Source organism: Canis lupus, chromosome 25 (assembly GCF_003254725.2).
Source record: "Canis lupus dingo isolate Sandy chromosome 25, ASM325472v2, whole genome shotgun sequence".
In the NCBI taxonomy this organism is placed as follows: domain Eukaryota; kingdom Metazoa; phylum Chordata; class Mammalia; order Carnivora; family Canidae; genus Canis; species Canis lupus.
In genome coordinates, this window is record NC_064267.1 from 41,328,619 (window position 1) to 41,345,237 (window position 16,619).

Here is a 16,619-nt window from a genome sequence, read left to right on the forward strand (position 1 = left end):
ATTTGGGAATTTGTGAATTGGGTCAGTAGATGGCAATTTAAACCTTAGCAATGACTGGCATTCACAGGAGCAGATGAGGAAGAGTTCTGGACAGACACCCCAATGAATGCAAAAGTTAATGGCTTAGAGGTATAGAAGTAATGGTCAAGAACAACCAGAAGGATGTGGAGAAACCAGAGGGTATGTTGTCACAAGAAGTAAGAGAAAAAATGATTTCATGGACAGGGGCTTGGGAAGTGCAAAGCTTAGAAGTCAGAAGATAGAGTTGGAGAGAAAGAGTACTTAAAAGGAAAGAGGCTTGGAGTGTGTAAGGCTCAGAAGGCAGGAGAAGATTGAGTTGGAAATACAAAAGGAAGAGCACTGGAAAGTTACATGGTAGCTTCCCCATCACATCCCAAGAGAAGGAAGAAAGGAGGCACCATCCAACAAAGATAATCCTGTAGATTTGTTGGGAATTTCAGATGACCTTTCTCTGCAAAATTAGAGGCTAGTTTGTTTGCTTGGATTCCTTTCTTGTAATCTTCAAACTACATTTGTTGAGTGTTGTGAATCAAAGTATAATGGGTTAGCTCGCATCCGCCAAATTTTGTGAGAATGAAACTGAGGACTAGCTATTTTAGGTAAGTCCCAGGGTTTAGAGTCAGTGGTGGGTGAGGGTGGGGTAAGAAGAGTGCAGGAAGGAGGTTTGGGGGATGTTCTGTGACGACAAAGCCTGACCTCTGAATCTGTGCAAGTCTGCCACTGCTTCCATTTCCAAACGCATTAAACAACAAACTTGTCCAACTTTTAGCCCTTGTTTTGAAAGCGGTAGGAGACAACCCTTCAGTTAAGTGTCTTCCTGATTTCTCCTTTAGAGATTCTTCTACACATTAAGAAAGAGGAGTAAAATGGTGTACTATCACAGTACTTCTGCATTCGAAAGGAATTATGCTTGTGTTCTTCCAAGTTTGAGAGTAGTTCTGGTCATTCCAACCTAACATGTAAAATTAGGGCTGGACAATATAAATCAGACTTTTATACCATGAGGAGAAAGAAGTCTTTATTTTGAGAAAAGATACCTGACCTTAAATCTCAATTTTGCTACTTAGTAGTTGGTGTGATTTTACAAAACTTATTTAAATCCAAGCCTCTGTTTGCTCATCCATAAAATGAGGATATTGAAGTCTGCTCCATTGAATGCACACAGCTTCTGTGAAAATTAGATCGAGCAGTGAATATGAAAGCACAGCTAATCAAATGCAAGTTATAAAACCCAAACAAGTGCCTGGGCCATTTCTGTGTGCCATGAGATCCATGTGGGCTCTTCAAAGTAGGTTCATTTTGATGTAGGGTAGAATCAAAAATGGAATAGAAAATATAAAGAACAATCTAAAGTCAACTTTCAAATAACAGAATTTGACTAATCAACACCATTAATTAATCAATCATGGTTGTAGGGGGGGAGGGTGGGTGTGGGTGTATGTGTGTGTGTTTGATATTTAGGAGAAAGGCACTCCCTCTCCACCCCTATGCTCTCCACATCTTACCATCAAATTCCTAGGATATAATCTGGAATCAAAAAACACCTTAGTATCTGTATCAACAGTACCAGAGATTTATGCAGGGCAAAGTTTAAATTACTTTGAGTTATAATTTCCATTACAATATATTTCAGAAGGCAGAGACAGTTTAGTATTTTATAAATAAGTTACAGTTTCCCCCCATTAATTTTGAGATGACCAAAAATATAATACATTGTTCAAGTAGTTAAAGAAATTAAAATTTTACTTTAAGCCATTAGACATTTGACTCTGTTCAAGCTAATCTACTTAAATTTGTTTATAGGAATGATAAATTCTTAGCTCTAAATTTTGCAATCATCTTGCAATCATCTCCCCCTGCCTGGAGTATCTTTTTTCCTAAGTGGGTCCTTCTGATAGTTGCAAGTGAACACATTTCCAGCCTTGGTTTACAGACATGTCTGGAAGTGCAGTTACTTTGAATCTCTGCTTTTGCAATTTAGAAAAAGACTGTTGACGTGTTTTAGCAATGGAAGCCGTGTCCAATAATCTGCTTCTCCCTCAGCCCTTTACTGTAAAGTCCTATGAGGACAGCAGGAGAAAGTCAGGCCAACTTTCCTCCAATCCCTACCTGAATGGAATACCAACTAATGTGGGGGTCAACCTTACAATAATGAGGGAGAGTAGTTATTCTGAGAAGTTTAATTCGGATGTGATCCTGTTCCCTAACATTGTAATTTTAAATGACACTGAAACACTCCAAAGACAGACACAAGCAACATGATAGCCATTTCCCTTCCACCTCTCACCCCATCTTCCACTCTCATGAGCTTAGGAGTGGGACTTACTCCATATCCCCAGTTAGTGAACAACAGTTAAAAGAGTCCAGTTGTGATGATTCTATGCCCTTGGCCAATAATTGGTACAGGCAGGTGTATGATAAAAATTCTAGTCAACAAATATAGGTGAAAATCTGCTCAAAATCTTCTGGGAAAGGTTTTATTCATTATTACAAAAAAATGTAAAAAGAGGCTTCAGTGTTCTCCTCTTCCTTGGTGAGTTGTGTGTGAACAGTTTTCTAGAAGCAGGATTTCTGAGGGCATGGCTGCCATTTTGTGATCTAGCTGGACAATGATTGCCAACGTGGTGCAGACAGCAGAGCAGAAATTTAGAAAAGAACTGAGTCCTTGATGCTGTTGTCATATTGCTGAGCAGATGAATTCTGTAACCAGCTGCCTCTAGGCTCATTGTTATTTGCAGCCCAAAGCACCTTACACCACCCTTAATTAATTTTTCATGAAATGATTTCAAGCTTTTGTTCTCATAAAGACAAGGTTCATTGGCAGACCTTCCATTACCTTCTTGCTGGAATGAATATTCACAGTTTCACTTCATGGAGGTAGAAAGTAACATAAATAGGAAAAAAATAGCAATGTACTATTGTACTATTCTAGGATAATAGTCATCAAATCAGAACTTCATTCACTCTATTTGCTTTATCAGTGCTATCAACCTCCTCACACACTGAGTCCGGAGCAACACTTCTGCCTCTTTGCTGCCTCTGTAGACCTTCTTGAGCATGGCTACACATTTCTGAGGCCTGTGAAACCCCTCAACAGGTCCTGTCTGTCTAGTTTCCCACCCAATCTCAACCTTTGCCATGTGGTCTCATCCCACTACCATCCACACATCAATGTGATATGTTCTCAATCATGAGTTTGACTCCTAACTTTGGCAATACTCACCAGTATCCTCTGTGTCATTGGCTTCCACCCTAGAACCCAAAGAGTGTCTGAAGATCAGAAACCTGCAACCACAACTCAACTGAAATAAGAGTTTTTTAAATCAAACATTATGCTACTGTTACAGTATGAATGTTGAGACTGTCTTGTTTCAGATTCTTATTAATTATCCAATGAAGACTGTCAACATTTTTCCTCTTCTCCTATCTCAGTCTCCAACGTATTCTCTTAAGATTTACTCTGTTCTGATAACACTTTATAAAAATCAATGATTAAAAAGTAATATATAAAATGATTAAATAACTTACTCTTGTGTTTTCAAACTCTAAAAATTTTAAACTCTATTTAAAAATTATCTATTACTATTTTTCCTTAGATCTCCTTTTATATGTAATCATGTATAACATACTATATATATATAATTATGTATAATATACATACACCCCATATAAATTATATATCATACATAAGATACATGTATGCCCTATATTTAAAAGTTCTGAAGACAAAAAGTAACGGCATTTATTTTTTTTTTAAATATTCAACTATCTCTTTTTATTTCTAGTGTGAAGTTTCCAATATTTCCTATATTGGTCTTTGTTTATGTCAACCTTGTTTTTGTTTGTTTAGTTTTTTCTTCTTAGGCAAAACCTGTCTCCTTACCCCAAAACACCACTACTCTCACTTGCACTATTGATAGTGATCATCTTCCACTGTTCTTATTTCATGTAGTGTATGTGTATGTATGTGTGTACAGGTATGCATACTTGCATGAGTTTGGGGGCATGACGTTTTAAGAAAGAGAGGAAAGAAGAAGCTGTTTCCCATTGCACTCTCCACATCAGCCATCAACCTCATTTCTTTGGAAGATTCAGATCTTTATGTTTTATGTCCAGTATTCCATGACAACCCCACATGTACTTCAAGGATTTGGCATCAAGCTCCAAGTTCACACACCATGCTGAAGGTCTAACTTACTTGGGTACTTGGACATGGACGTCATCCGAGGGTTTTAAGCTTGAGTGTGGTAGTATCATATTTGACTTTTAAGTTAGTCACTCTGGAGGCTGGTTTCAAAATGGATTTGAGGGAGATACATCTGGAATGCAAGAGATCCTTTGAGAGACTGTGTCAGTAGTCCAGAAAATATCTCAGGTTAAAATTAAGGGAATAGAACCAGAAATTAAGGAAATGCTTAGATGGTAAAGTCAGTAACTGATTAGATACCAAGAATGAGGAAGGTAGGCAGGCTTGAGCAGAAGCTAGAAACCTTGGGAAGTCAGTAGTGCCCCAACAAAAAGGATAATACTAGTAATAATAGCTATCATTAATTGAGAGCTTAGATGCCAGGTATTCTTCAACATGAATTTCATATTTTCCCTTTCATCTTTGCATCTTGAAGAGACTAAAATTTATTTTCATTCATAAAATGCATAAATGTTAAATAGCTTGCATAAGGTCACACAGATGGGGAGTGATGGAACCAAAATTCATTCTGGGGCACTTTGACTTCAGACTGTACTCAGACTTTTACTAAGCAGGGCTTTGGGGGATAAAAGAGGTAAAGAGAGGCCTGATGATGAATTCCGTCTTATGGATACCAGCTTTCAGTTACCTTGCATGAGATCCCAGAGTCTTCCTTAAGCAAGGAGTTGGAGATAAGAATCTAAAGCTCTGGATACACTTAGAGATTTGAGAAACATTAACTTAACAGAGGAGAGAATGAAAATATTGATGTGGATGACATTATCCAGCCTTGTAGAACTGTTCTGAGTTCTGAAGACAGAATGCCAAGGAACAACATTGAAGATATGAGTAGAATAAGAGAACCTATTAATGAGAAGGAAGCAGTCAGGGATGTAGAAGCAGATCCAAGAGAATATTCCAAGAATATTCAAGAGTGAGATTGAGGGTCTATGTTATTGGAGAATCTAGTGAGATAAATGATGAGAACCTCCACTTACTTCTCAATGTGAAAGTCATTGGTGGACCATCAAAAATAACTACCCAGAAACATGGGGGAGTGGATAGGGCACAAGCCAGGAGGGCATAGGCTTGGCAAAAAATGGAAGGTACCCAAGTAGTAAGTCAAATTTAGGTTAATTCCCAAAAAGTATAGATAAGACAGGGAGAGTGATTAAATAACAGCTAAAGATGTAGAATCAGGGGAGCATAGTTCTTTTTTATTCATCTATAGACCTATTTAGGGTGAAAGAAAATTAAATAGACTGTTGCAAAATTGCCTGCATAGAGGGAGAGGATGAAGACAGTCCAGGTGGTTATGGAGGAACCCCACTCCCACCCCAAGGAGAGCAGCAGAAGATGAAAAACCCGTGGAAGAATGTGGGGAGGGCAGTGCCCTTATCACGCTCTGTACTTCCAGCCCACTCCCTCCATTAACAGTTTCCTCTTGGTCTCTAAGAAGGCCCAAGAAACCCTATGCCCCTTCCTCGATTCTACTATCCCTTCCAGTTTCTAACCATCTGGCTTCTATACTTCACTGCCAAGCTGTTAGAAGGAGTGGTCTACAGGCAAAGATGTCATTTCTTTTCTGCTTACTCATTCTGCAAATGTTTACAATCAGTCTTTCGATCCCATTGCACTAGCATTTTTTTTCTCTCAAAAGCGTCATTGCTTTCCTGATTTCCACATCTGATGAATTAAGTCCTTTACTTCTTTTACAACAATTGACTTCCATTTTCTTTTGCTTCTCCTATTTCTGATTATAAATCTTTCACCATTCCAGGTAGTAATAGCACTGATTAAAACTTCCTGGGGTTCCTGAGTGGCTCAGTTGGTTAAACGTCTGCCTTTGACTCAGATCATGATTTCGGGTTCCTGGGATTGAGCCCTGGGTCAGGCTCCATGTTCAGTGTGGAGTCTGCTTCTTTCTCTCCGTCTGCCCCTCTCCCCTGCTCATACATGCTCTCTCGCTCTCTCAAACAAATAAAATCTTTGAAAAATAAAGCCTTTCTGAATACTCATTATGGCCTATAGACTCCTCTTAAGGACATGGTAAATATTAAGCATTTAATATGCATACTTATGTATGAAGTAAGTATATTATTATCCACATTTTGTAATTGAGGGAACTCAAATTCAGATTGGTTAATGAACTGACACAAGATTACATAGGTCCTGAGTGATGTACATAAGGTTTGTACCCGGGCTCTAACCCAAGCCCTATGCCCTGAATCCCTCATCAATGACACCTGGAGCAGTCTTTATCAGGATTGTTTTATGGGGTGACTATACATCCTGGTTGTCCAGGACAATTCAAGCCTAGCCTATCATTGCAGCATAATTATTAAAGCATCCTCTTTTATAGTCAGAAATGCCCCAATCTAGGTGATAAATTACACAATCACAGTAACATTATAGTCCCCTTTTCCTGTGTTCACCCCAAAGCCGCCATTTCCAGAGTGCCTACTTGCTGTACAAGACATATCACATCCTTAATTGCTAATCCTTACAACAATACATTAAGCTTGGTTTCCTTATCCCCATGTGAAAACAGGTTCAAGTAGAGGTTAATTGCCTTAATGAAGGCCACATACATACCAAGTGGTTGAAACTGGCAGGATAAAAACATCCCGTGTGTCTGGCTCTGAAACCTTCCTTGTATTTTTTCTCTCTAAGCATTCTACTCTTTCCTTCACCTCTCTCTGGATGTCTTCACATGACTCCTTTTATTCTACCTTATGTTATAGTTGTATAGTTGTTTATCAGTAATGGGAGGATTTGACAACAATATGGGGAATTATTTTTATATCTGGAGTGTCCAGGGCATTGTTTGGTCCATGTAAAGCACTTAGTAACTATATGAGCGTGTGCGCACGTGTGTGCATGTATGTGTGTGTATAAAACTATAGAGAACTTTAGTTATAGTTTATACACACATATGTATATATACACACACATATATACTATATATAAAATATAAAATTACTAGGTATAAATATTATATATAAATGTTTATACATGATATATATGTGTGTGTGTGTTTTGTAGTCTACTATTCACATTTATCCCAGGTGTTGGATTTAACTCTCAAGATTTTCTGGCTTCCCTAGAGGCAGGCTTCTCACATATTCATTCCACGTACTACTCCATCCTCTGATATAGTCAGACACAGTCTGTTGAACACAATTTCCACCCAATGATTAGAAAACTCAGTCCAATCTAAAGCACATCTGCCCCAACATCCTCTGTTATAATTTGTTAGCGCTGGGTGCCACCTCTTGCATTCTGAAAGCACCAACCTTTCCTCCTACCCAGGCTGCACAGTCAGTGATATCCTCCCTTAGCAAAGGAGATGTGATTCACTGTTTATGTTCACATTCCGGGAATGGATTAAAAACATTTTTGATCCTCCACTCAATAACTAATGCTTAGCATTACATGGTTTTAAGCTAAAGCAGTGATTCGCAGAGCTGGCTGCACAATAAAATCACCTGGGGAGGTTTTTAAAAAACTGCCATTACCTGGACCCCACCACCAACTGGCAATATCAGAATCTCTAGGTTTCCACAGAGATCCATGTTTTATGAGACTTTCCTTCAGGTGATTCTAACGTGCAGCCAGGTTGAGAGATGCTAAGATAAAAAGAATTTTTCTGTCCCCTTTGAGACTTTGGGGAAAAAATATCCTCAAATAAGAAAATATCATATAATATGAAGAAGCCATCCTATTAATATGGTGTGAATTTGTGGATATTTATTGATGGCACTTATGTAGTCATTGCTTCTGTAAAAATGCAGAGTCAACTTCATCCTTACAAATGGATATTAGAGAAGCTCTGATTTATTGTTAAGGTGGTAATTTATTGTTAAGGTGCTTCTACAGCTGTCATCTACAAACCTTTGTTCTTTTTCATCAATATGTGTATGTATGGACGTATTGTTGTTGATACCCGAATCATCAAGACATCAACAGATCATGTTATGAGTTGAAATGTGTCCTCCGCAAATTCATATGTTGGAATTCTCACCCACAGCTCCTTCAGAATGTGACCTTATTTGAAGACAGGGTCTTTATGGAGGCAACCAAGGTAAAGTGAGGCCATGTGGATGGAGCCCTAATTCAATATGACTGGCGTTCTTATAAAAAGGGGAAATTAGAGACAGAAACACAGAGAGGATGCTCCATGAACAGGACAATAGCCATTTGCAAGTCAAGGTCAGAGGCCTGAAACAGATCCTTCCTCAAAGATTTCAGAAAGAACCAATCCTACCAACACTTTGATTTTGGACTCCTAGCCTTGAAAACTATGAGAAACTATGTTGTTTAAGCAACTGTTTGTGGTACTTTGTTACAGCAGCCCTAGGAAAAGAATACAGTTTACCTTCACTTTACAATCAAGTTGTATCAGAAAAAAATATTTCTAAGTCAACTGGTGCTAATCAAAAGACAGTTTCCCATAGAAACATCATTATCCATGGTTCCTAGGTGAGCCACAAGGTCTGTTTATACCTGGAATGTACTTACGGAATTAGATAAAGGAGCCAGGTGATAAGCCTGTAAGAAGAAGCGAAAACAGTGGTGAAGGAAACTTGCAGCGAGGGTATATGGGTTTTCTTGACCTGTATGGGGAATGTTGGGCTTAGTTAGAAGAGGGAAGCTCTGATGGCATGAGGGGAGGGAAAGACAAGAGCTGTAGCTTTGCCTCAGGACTGTCTCCCAGCAAAGTGAGTGCATGGAAATTTAAGGTATATGCAAACGCAAGATCTGAGAAGATCTGATCCGAATCCATAAACCCCAGTAGAATCTTTAGGTGAGCTTTTAAGAAAGGAGGTAAGTTGCAGGGATCTGAGCCTGAAGACACAGGACTGAAGTTACAGAGAGAAAAACAAAAATTAAACAACAAAGAAATGAGTGGAAGGTCGGGTGATAACACAAGAAGATAGCTTGGGCCAATGCCAGGGGGCAGGGCTTCTTGGAGAGAGGTTCTTGTGTACCTAGGGGTCATCTCCCCAGTGCATGGACAGGACTGCTGCAAGCAAGGCCCAAGAATATGCACTCTATTGCATTGTTTGAAGAAGTCTCTTCACATTTTTCTCATGACAGATCATCAACCACCACTAATCCAAATATGCATTGACTCTCTTCCTTCCGACTTCAAAACCTACTAGCATTGTACACTTCTCCCTGTGGGCAGGCAGAGCTTTCCTAAGATAGGGAATGCTTGCTCCACTCAGCTCTGCTTAAACTCAACCTGTTTCATGCTTCAAATCCCACTCCATCCAAACCCGACTCCACTTCCCCCAGTGCATATGAACTCGCCCAGGACACTGGATGCGGTCTCCTAAAATTAGTTCACAATGGGTCAGTGACTGATAGTCCATTAAAACACGTGGAGGTGACTTGCATTCTCCAATGTGGATGTTTATCAACCTAAATGAATTCCGGTTTCATGAAACTCCAGAAGATGGAAGAATTGAATTCAGAAATCCGTCAGTTTAGATGAAGCTTTTGGGAGTAAAGGCTGTGCATACTAGGCAGGCAGCCAGGCCAGCCCCCTCTCCTGTTTCATTGTTAACTGCTCTTGTCTTTTTGTAGTTAACCTCTATCCTGATTTCACAGATTTAAAACTAAAAAACAAATTTCCCATACAATTGTTCCTATGGCAGAGAAATCTGGTCATTTGGTTTTTTGGTAATTTAGTTCATTGCAAATTAGAGACTGTCACTCAACACTGAGCTCTGTAACACTTCTCTGACTTATGCCTGACATATGATTCTGTAAAAACTAAGCCGAGGGGGAAAGGAGCCATTCAAGAAATAATTAAAACTAGAATTGATGATAGGGCTCCTTGGGTCCTCCCTAGGAAGACAGAGAGGTGGGGCTTGCAGGTGAGGGCCAGCTTCCAGCTCTGTCCTTTCTAGATGTGTGATTCAGGGCCACTTTCCTAACTCCCCTCTGAACTCTTTGCTCTTGGAAATGCTTAGGTCTAAATCCCAACAGATGCCATGCCAGGTTTGTATTAGGACTAAATGCCATAACATGGATTCTCTCCCAGTTTGTTTCCTTACTGCCCTTCTAACTCCAGGGGAAAAACTTCTTGGGAGAGGATTTCCTCATTTAAAACCCTCATCAGTATGGAACTGTGAAATATGGTGATAATTGTTGCCATTAATGGGGTTTGAAGATGGGAATAAGTCTTCTCTGTTTCATCTAGAAATTTTCCTAGTGTCATTTAGACTAGAAGTTACACTGGACACCATTGAATAAATGAGCCACTTTCTACATAGATTCCTTGAATAGTTACTTGGGAAGGAGAGGTTACTGCTGAAGATCTCTCTTTGTTAACAGAGTGAGGTTTCCCCAACTAGGAGCCCATTACACAGTCTGAACTGAGCAGGGCAGCTTTGGTGAGTGACCACTCATTTCATTTTCTACTCTCTCATCCAAGCTCTAGGCCTCCCTATTAGGGGAAAGTCCATCTTTAGTGATGACCTTGGCTGACGTGTGTCAAAATAACTTAAGTGGTTTCAATGTTATTGGCAAGCAAACCTGGGCCGTCATGACCCAGTCATCTCATTTATACCATGCAAGGCTGGGCTCGCTGGCTCGATAAGAAGAGCCTCACATTTGGGCAGAATTATAAAAATCATCATCACGTTCCTCCGAGGGCTTAATCCCAATTATGCATGCCTTCTAGTGCCATCATTTAGTTCACCTTCCAGAGCATGCACGGCTAGGCATGATAATTATGTCTGTGTTCTAAAAATGGAATATGAGAAAGTCTTAAAAGATCCATATTTCATATTAATACCAAATTACATTTTGGGTGGGTTTTTTTTTTTCTTGGTTTAGAAAGAACTGGTGATGAAGGTTAATGATTTAATTAAGCCCACTGTCCACCCCCGCAGCCACACTGTCACGGCTGGAGAACATGGAGGCTGACATAGTTAACAGCAGACACTGGAAGGAGGCACTCACAGAAGAGCAGCTTGGATATTTCAGTTGATGACAGTTTTATGATTGCATCTTACACTAATGTAATTAGCTCATGGAGTTGCAGGGGAGAAGTTCCTCTGATTGATAAGGTGCAAGTACAATCCATGCTAGTAAAGTACAGGATTGCAAGCAATCCGCAGGGATTCAGACTGTTCACTTTGACAAGAACAAAGGTCTCATTCTTTAAATTGCTTCACTTTTAATCTAATAGTCCAGGGTTCAAGGCTATTTTGTAGCCAGTGATGTAGTCAGGGAGAGCAGAAGTGGCTCAGGCACTGGCTCTGTTTTATCCGCACAGCCCAGTAGTCCAGCTGGGGCCACATGTGATGAGTGAATGATGGAAAGCAACTTGAAGGCCAATGCTCTCTCTACCACTGACCTACTGTGTCACCATCAGCCCATTCATTCATCCCCTCATTCCATTTATATACCCAACGTGTACTATGTTCCTTTGTTACTAAGCACCAGGTACTTGAGATACATCATTGAATAAAACAAGCAGAGATTTCTATCTTTGTGGATCTTACATTTTAGTGGAGTAGAGAGTAATAAGAAACATAATATGCGGATTACATGGTTTGCAAGAAGATGGCAGACGCTGAGGAACAAAAGAAAAACCAGAGTAGGTAACAGGTAGCAGAAGCCAGGGAGAAAGGCCATACAAGTTGTAATTTCAAAACATAACTGTAGATTGACACGATTTAAAAAGTCTCCATTGGGCAGAGACACGGAAAGGGACAGATGTAGTCAATGGGCATCTGGGAGAAGAACAGTCTAGCCAGAGAGAAAAGACCTTGCCAAGGTTTGGCATGGGTAACCCATGGCAACAGCAAAGGTGGAAGAAGTAGGCTGAGCTGGGCAGGAGGAGACAACAGCCAAGCCCTGTGAGGCCTTGGAGCCACTGTTAGGACTTTGATGTTCACTCTGAGTGAAAGAGGAGTCATTGTAGGTTTTGAGTAGAGGATTGACCAGAACTAACTTCACTGTTTTGAATCTCTCTTGCTGCAGTGAATACACTGGAGAGTACAGGCATGAGAAGAAGCAGGCTGGGTGTTTAGACTCTTCAAGACAAGTTTCTTATTTAGCCTAGAACATGGTAGGTGATTACTGAGGATGCTCTTGTTTCTCCACCAGTGAAGTGATCCTGTGGCTTCCAATAGTATCTACTGCAGTGATCATTCTTTGCTGATGATGTTATTAATCAGTACTGTCCTAGACGCTCTTTTCCTGAATGCCCTCAAATTTCTCTTTGATCTGGTGGAGAACATCGACCCCAATCAATAGTGACTGCGTGCCACAACTTACTCTGAGGGAGCCCACAGACTAGATTCCTGCTCCTTGAAGGATAGTTGGGGTCATAGACAAGCTCTGTCTATTATGATCCACACACACCCCCCCACCGCAGACCATACTGGCCAACCTGGATGAGTTTTCTCTTCCCTAAGAAACTCAGTTTTGCAGTTTCTTCATTCAGCCAAACTGATCCAGTTTTCTTTACCATGCCCATGGTTGCACTGCTTTCCATCTGCTCACACATTATTAGCTAGTAATGATCCATTTTTCTCTTCTCAGTTCAGTCCCCAAACCCAGAGTGAATGGTGATTGCTAACGTCTTGATAGACCATGTGACATATAGAATTTCCTAGTGTTGACTCTTAGTTATGAATGGTATCAGCATTGCAAAATGATCCTTTTGACATTAAACATGGTCAGTATCCTTTCTCTATAAATGAGAAGAGTCCAAAAGACTAAGTGTTTCATCTTTGCCTGATCTCTAGAATTCCCAGGGTCTGCTTTGTGTGCCGTTGATTCGGTGGAGTATTAGTATATAGAAATTTGGGGCTAAGGTATTTAAGAATTCTGGGAGGCTATCACACGGTGACTTTTAAGAGTTTCAGACATTTGTTAAGAAATCAAATCCAGAGGCATGATTTGTAGCTCCAGATGTCCCAGAAGACAAAAACTTGTGGATTCCTTGATCATGACAGCATTGAAATTCTGGGGCAAAATTTTCATAAAGAACACATAATGACACTCATCTTTCCTAAATAACACTGACTCTGGTTTCTGAGTTATATACAAGATACCTTAATAAAACTCCATAAACACACATCAGCATTTTGTCCCGTATAAACTGAAATCATTGTTTACATACTTTGAAAATAAGATTTCTTCTAGTGAAATGATCATTTAAGCTATAAATTTCCTTAAGAACTGTGAATTTCCATCTCATAGGAAGAGTTTAGTAACTGTAAATTACTAAATTAACATAAGCATGTTAAGAATTATTATATGGTTAATGGGTTATAATTTATAATAAAGTTTCTCTAATCTCACTTTAGCCTGACTAATGGTCAAAATCAGTGTTTGTTGATACAGAGCTTTAATGGTATTTATGAAGCTGATTCATGTGATTAGATTTCAAACTCCCTACCACATGATGAAATCCATAAAGCCTAGAATTGTGTCTTCTCCATCTTCATTTGGTTTTGCTTTCCAGAGCACAGAAACCAGTCACACAGGGGAGATATGGTCAAAATTTTATCTTCTTTTATTTGGGGTTCAAACTCATCTGTGGGCTGCCAGGGGGTGATAAAGTGTTCTCAGTACCTGTGTGTGAGCAGCTTGTCTTCTGTGTTTTCCAGAGAGCTCCCATTTGGCCAAGAGAAGAGACTATTAAAGCTTCATTATCAGGGGCCTGGGTGGCTCAGTTGGTCGTGATTGGCTCAGGTCATGACCCTGGAGTGTGGAGATCCAGCTCCCCATTGGGCTCCCTGTTTAGTGGAGAGTCTGCTTCTCCTTCTGACCCTCTCCCCTCTCATGGTCTCTCTCTCTTACTCTCTCCTTCTCAAATAAATAAATAAAATCTTAAGAAAAAAGATCTTCATTCTTACCTGTTGCATTAATTTGCATTGTCTTAGAGACTCTTTCCTCCCCAGCCATGGGACTTCTGGGAAACTCAAATTCATTCAAGTTCAGGTGAATTCTATCAGCAATATTAAAATAAAATGAACCTGTGTATATTAATATTTCTAATAGGTTATTAATAAAACTATACTCCCTCCAAAAACAATTTCTATATGCCATCAAATAAATCTACATGGTAGTTTCTTTCAGGGTTAAGCTTCTGCCTTATATCTTGATTGATATTCCTTTAGCACAGGTTAAGGGTTGGGAGAGAAAAAGAGATCTGTTCCCAAACTAGAATCCAGGCAGGTAAAATCTATTTCCCACATCACAGTTTGGACACCATATCCACATGAACACTAAAAAGAAGAGAAAAGGGGAAAAAAGGTCTGCAGTCTTCTGGTTCACAGTAATATTTGGAGAAAAACATGCATATTGGATGAATGTAAGAAAAATGTTAGATGGTATTGCATAATTGATAGAACAGAGCTGCATAAGATTCTGAACAGTTATTAAATGGAAATATATATTTTGGCCCATCCAGGAGAAGTGCTTCCAGAAGAACATGCTTGATATAGCAAAAGAAGAGCTATGGCATTCATATGACTATGACGTGACCTTTATTGAGAGGATAAAAGGAACCAAATGGTGATTACAGATGAATTACTCCATAGCTTGGGATTTTTAAAAGGAATCTTGTTTCTGGATCTTGAGACAGTGGAACCAAACAGACATATCTGTTTCTATTATTAGGAAGAAAGTGAATCTCAGGATGAAAAACAATCTGTGGCTTCAAAGAGAAAGAGCTGACAGCAAAATATTTGAATTAATTAAAGAAATACAGAGTTGTTCATTGGTGGGCACTTTCTGTAGACATATTTCAAAACATCTGTGCTTGTTTCCACGGCAATGGTGGCTGGTTTATTTTGTTGTTATTGTACCATATGGGCCTGAAAGATATTAGAGGAAGCTACCTGATGGAAAACTAAATATAGACATTTCCAGGCAGTCTGAGAGAAGTGAAAACCTCCAGATCTAGGTGGACAATGTTTCAACTTTTTCACGAGCTATGCCAAGTTAAATGAATATTGGCTATTTTCTTAATACTTAACAAGTCTCCTTAGAAATGATACCAAAAGATATTGATCTCGATGCCCATTGTATAAGGTACTCAGGTTTGAAGAATTCCAGAAAATAAAAATAAGTTCATCCATTTCAAATTCTTATTAAATCATAAATAATAAAACCACCTCAGAACCTAAACATCTTCTGTGAAAGGCTCAAACCCCCAGGGTTTTGTTTTCTTCTTGAGCCTTCCACTGTCTGTTTCAAGGTCACCTTTCTCCACTGTTGATTTCCCTGTAAAGCAGAGAGGTCCTTGGGTACCCTGTGTTCTGAACTTCCCACCTACATTTCTATCAAGGTAGGAATATGGAGGAGAAAAGGGTGGAATCTGCTTGGGATTCTCCTCCCCCCACCTCTCCCCCTGTGTGTGCTGTCTCTCTCTCTCAAATAAATAAATAACATCTTTTTAAAAATGCAATTTATTTCAGAACTTCATAGTTTCATTATTGAGCTAAGAAGCTCATCATCATGTATTTATACCTTAGCTCATGTGAATATACTGTTCCAAGTTTAAGCAGTTATTAGTTCTAGAATTTCCCATGAGATGGGCAGATATCCACAGATGCCAAACACTTGGGGGATGTTTCCTATCTAATTAGCAACAGAATTATGGCACCAAATTAATTTCAAGAACTGTTCTTGAGGGACGTCTGGGTGGCTCAGTGGTTGAGCATCTGCCTTCAGTTCAGGGCATTATCCCGGGGTCCTGGGATGGAGTTCCACACCTGGTTCCCTTCAGGGAGCCTGCTTCTCCCTCTGCCTAGGTCTCTGCCTCACTCTCTTTGTCTCTCATGAATAAATAAATAAGTAAATAATCTTTAAAAAATAACTTCTCTTAAAATTCAGTAATCATAAAGATTTATTAATTTAGAGAAACAGAGGGGAAGTTTCTCAATGTGAGACCATGATCTGAAAGTGTCATTTAACAAAATGTATTACTTGAGCTATGCATGGCTTTTAAGTTATTTTTGAATTATTTTCTTTTCAAACACCCACCATGTGGTTAAAGGTAGCTAATGTTGCCATTAACTTTGTTGTCTAAAAGTTTACCTTTCATATTTGAAAGACACTGGGGATCAGTTCAGTGGGTGACATGAGGAAGAAAATATAAAATAAAATACCACAAGGGTAAACTTCCACAAAGTCAGTACCGATTTTCCATTAAACTTCCAACCATTCAAGTAGATGGAAAAAACATAATTGACCAAAGAAAATATTTATGGAATGGATGGATTTTTTAACCTCTCAGCCATGCTGAACTGCTATACATCAAAAAATAGCAGAGAAAATTTTCTTGAAGGGTCATGATGACAGAGTTCAATAAATAGAGCAGGAGACTGAGTGCTAGGAAATTTGGTTGTGTCCTGGTTTTGCCTCTCACTGGCTT